The sequence below is a fragment of the Phoenix dactylifera genome, unplaced genomic scaffold (assembly GCF_009389715.1).
Source record: "Phoenix dactylifera cultivar Barhee BC4 unplaced genomic scaffold, palm_55x_up_171113_PBpolish2nd_filt_p 000702F, whole genome shotgun sequence".
Taxonomy (NCBI): domain Eukaryota; kingdom Viridiplantae; phylum Streptophyta; class Magnoliopsida; order Arecales; family Arecaceae; genus Phoenix; species Phoenix dactylifera.
In genome coordinates this window covers 191,302-195,716 of record NW_024068084.1, presented here as the reverse complement: position 1 = coordinate 195,716, position 4,415 = coordinate 191,302, and the positions used below count along the sequence as shown (strand labels likewise).

The window sequence follows — 4,415 nt, the reverse complement described above, 5'->3', positions numbered from 1 at the left end:
CGTCGATCCGCCGCCCGTGCCAGCCGCATCAACCGTGTCCAGCTCCTCTGCCATCAGCCCGTCCCAGCCGGCCCTTCTTCCGCCCGTGACACAGCCCATTCCATCTCCCATCAGCCGAGATCCCGCAACCCGATCAGCTCCTTCCAGCCAGCCGAGCGTCTTCCGCATCCAAGAGTCCGGATCCCCAGCTCCAAGCCGTGATCCGCTCCTTCCAGCGCGCGTCCTTCCTTCCGGCGACCCAGCATCCCATTCTTCATCATCATCGTCCGCGATCTGCTCCCCCAGCATCACGCCCCATAATTATCAGCCCATGATCCCTTCCCGCTTCCCGAATGAGCACCCCGGACGATCCTCTTCACGGATCCATCGCGGGCTGATATGATGAGGGGATCTATATAAGGAGCTGAGGGGGGCGGGGTATAGGGGGGAGCTCGGTTGAGAAGAAAGAAACAGGGGAGAGACTCTGTTTCAGTGAAGAAGAAGAGGAAGAAAGCCGAGAGAAAGAAATTAAAAAAAAAAGAAAAGAGAGAGGGGAGGAAAGAGAAGAGTTTGTGATATTTTGGGAAGAATGAGAGGTGCTCAATTTCATTTAAAGATGGGAGGTCATCCGAAAGCCATGCTCGGCTAAACATCTAATCTAGGGCTGGATGAAGCCCTAGCAATGTATCAGGGCATTGTAGTTCTTATTTTCTTTATTATTTTGGAGCTTGTTTAAATTCTTATCTTCAATGAAATATCTTTTTATGATGTTTAAACTTTGAGCATGCCATTTACTATTCATGTTTGCTAAAGTAGTCTAAGATGATCCATGCCTAGGAAGATGAGGTGTGCTGCATCCTAGATTAGCATACTTAGGTAGACACTTCATGCTATACCAAAGATAGATTTTTCTAACACTCTTTATGTTTTTATTTTAAAAGGCTTGTAGCCAAAATTGCATGCCTCTCCAAAAGATAAAAATTAAGAACACAATCCTTGATGCAACGCTATGTGGTGGATTCCAAACCCTGGATCTATTTACTCTGATAAATTCCAATCCGTACTCATAGTTTAATTTAGTTAAATCAAGTTAGCAAATTCTTCTTTTTGATTTATTTTTAAAAGAAAAATAACTTATTCTTCAATCCCTGTGGACCGACACCCGTAATCACTATCCTACAGGATACGTGCTATTGCGTGGTTTATTTTTGAAATTGAAATAACCGATCAATTTTTGGCGCCGTTGCCGGGGATTGCTAGCATAGTTATTTTTCTTATTAAAAAAAATTATTTAAAAATTAAAAAAAAAAAATTTCTTTAAAAAAAATTTCTATTATTGTTACTTTTCTTATCTTCTTTTTCTCCCTTACTAATTTTTATTTATTTATTTTTTTTATATATATTATTTGATCAGGAATCGAGGAAAAAAATCTGGGATGATCAAAAGGAGAACTGCTGGAAAAGAAATGCTGTAGAGGTTTAAAAAAAAAAATTAAATTGCTGGGAAAATTCCCTTTGGTAACCTCTAAACTTTTCTTATTTAAATTAATTATTGGCTTGAAATTTTGTGGTGATTGTTTGATTTTAATTATAGCAAAATTGTGAATGCATGCCTGATACACATACACAAATCAATCTGCACATAGTAAGGGCAATCACCCCAACAAGATAAGAGCCGGATTTCATCACCGGACTCTTGCCCAACTTAGGTGAACTCAGTCTTACATAGTGTCACTTTAATTAAAATCAATTAGACATTGGCTCCTAGGGACATTCGAGCTCAATAGGACGAAGATCACCGAAAGTTGCACCAATTTCGCTCTGTGGCTTAGTTGATGTCTAGGCAAGCTTTGTCCCTATAAGGGAGACAGTTCATCTGTTCGAGGCAAGTGGGTTTTAAGTGGGACCTTTGCGAACGCATCGTGACCCCTCCACTTACCTGGGAGCTTACCTGGTCAACTCGGTTCATTAGACCGGATTGGAGGCTTAGGTGCCCTCTTCAAACCAGTTAGGAGCTGTCTAGTGATTTTAGGTCAAAGACTAGGATTGATATGCTTTTCTCTTTTATTGCATGCTTGATTGATCGAGTACTAGTGTATGCACGGTAATCGTTCTAGAGTACAAAATCTATCACCTTTCGACCCTGAAATAGAACGAACCCTTAGGAACATTCGAGCTAAGATCAAAACATTAGGATCATCCCCACCTCTTAAGATGGCTGAAGAACAACCCAAACTCCTGAGGGAGTACTTTACTCCCACTATTTACACTTCCCCATCTTGCATTCGATTACCTGAAGTAGCAGCGGTACAATATGAAATAAAGTCTAGTGTGATCCAAATGCTTCCATCTTTTTATGGGCTCACCAATGAAGACCCATATAAACACCTAGATAAATTCCTTGAGATTTGCACCACTGTCAAGATTCAAAATTTCACTGATGATGCTTTAAAACTTAGGTTATTCCCCTTCTCCCTTAAAGATAGAGCCAAACAATGGCTGAATTCTTTAGAAGCTAACTCAATTCGTTCTTGGGATCAAATGCAACAATAATTTCTTAAAAAATACTTTCCTATAGGAAGAACGAACCAGTTTAGACGTGCCATTACAAGCTTCTCCCAAACCGAGGGAGAAGAATTTCATGAAACTTGGGAGAGATTTCGGGACCTAATCCGTAAATGCCCTCATCATCAAATACCTAAGTGGCAGCTAGTGCAATGTTTCTATGACAGTTTGACGGAACGAAACCGTCAGATGATCGATGCTGCATGCGGGGGGACTTTCATGCTTCGAAATGAGCATGTAGCATGGCAATTATTTGAAAATCTTAATGAAAACTCCCTCCACCATGCTTCATGTTCTCGTCAAGCATCCCCGAATTTTCAAAGAAAAGGGGCCATTTGTGAAATAAGTCATTCTATGGACCTGTCTAGCAAGGTAGATGCATTGTCCCATAAGATTGACCAACTAATGATAGGAGGACATGTCGTTAGCTCTTCCCAAGCACAAGTGTGTGCTATCTGTTCTAGCCCATCGCATCCAATTCATGAGTGCCCCTCAGCACCCCAATATCCCGAACTCGTGCAAGAACACATCAATGCTGCCCAAACACAGCCCAGACCGGGTAATGATCCATTTTCCAATACATATAATCCGGGATGGCGGAATCATCCAAATTTTTCTTGGAGGCAGCAAGCTTCTAATACCTCCCAACCCTTCTCCCAAAATTTTCAAAACCCTCAGAATTTTCATCCCTACCATCCCTCAACCCAATTTCAGCATCCTCCTCCTCCAACCCAAAGAAATACAGCCTTTGAGGAGAAGGTGTTGACTGCCCTTCAAGGCTTGGAGGCAAACACACAACTATTGCACTCTCACACGCAATTAATTGCTAAGCTAGAATCCCAAATGGGTCAACTAGCTAATGCATTAAACAAGCGAGAGGAAGGTAAGCTTCCAAGTCAACCAATGAGTAATCCTAGGGGACAATACGTGGCTCAAGAAACCCGACTAAATCATGAGCAAGCCAATGCTTTGACTACCCTAAGGAGTGGTCGTATAATAGATAATAAGGTTGGGGAGAGTAACAATAAGGAAGATGAAGAAGAGGAGAGGAATGTTTCACATGAAAACCCAAAACCTTCTTCAGCTAGTCCACCATCTGCCACAACCCACATTCCAAAGGCTCCATTTCCTGAAGCACTTAATGCACCCACTCCCTTTGGCAAGAAGGGAACTTCACTAGAAGAGATGATGGAGGTCTTCAAACAAGTTAAAATCAACCTCCCACTCCTTGATGCCATCAAACAAGTTCCCTCCTATGCCAAATTTCTCAAAGACCTTTGCACCCAAAAGCGAAAATCTAGGACACATGTGCCTAAAAAGGTCTTACTTACTGAACAGGTGAGTTCCATTCTCCAATACAACACCCCTCCAAAATTCAAAGATCCTGGCGCTCCCACTATTTCCTGTGTCATAGGAGATAACTCCATTGACTGAGCGCTCTTAGATCTAGGGGCAAGTGTGAATCTTCTACCCTATTCAGTCTATGAGAAATTTGGGTTAGGTGAATTAAAACCTACCTTGGTGTCCTTACAATTGGCTGATCGATCTGTGAAGATACCACGGGGGATGATTGAAGATGTTCTTGTCAAGGTAGACAAATTCTATTTTCCAGTAGATTTTATCGTCCTTGACATGGAACATGTGCCCAACCTAAAAAAACAAATCCCTGTGATTCTTGGTCGTCCCTTTTTAGCGACAGCCAATGCATGCATCAACTGTAGAACTGGAGCAATGGATATATCATTTGGGAACATGAAAATTAAATTGAACGTGTTTCATGCCGCTGACCAACATGTGAGGGAAGACGGGTGTTGCCTAATTGACGAAATGGATGATCTTGTAGAGGAAGCCCTTCCCTATATCTTAGCAGA

At 41.9% G+C, this 4,415-nt stretch overlaps 1 non-coding gene across 1 annotated transcript; it reads right to left on the bottom strand.

The window, feature by feature from the left end:
* Positions 1–2,569: 2,569 nt before the first annotated feature.
* LOC120106953 lies at positions 2,570–2,675 on the bottom strand. The gene has a single exon (XR_005508931.1). It is a non-coding gene; the product is annotated as a small nucleolar RNA R71 (small nucleolar RNA).
* Between the last annotated feature and the right edge of the window lie 1,740 nt (positions 2,676–4,415).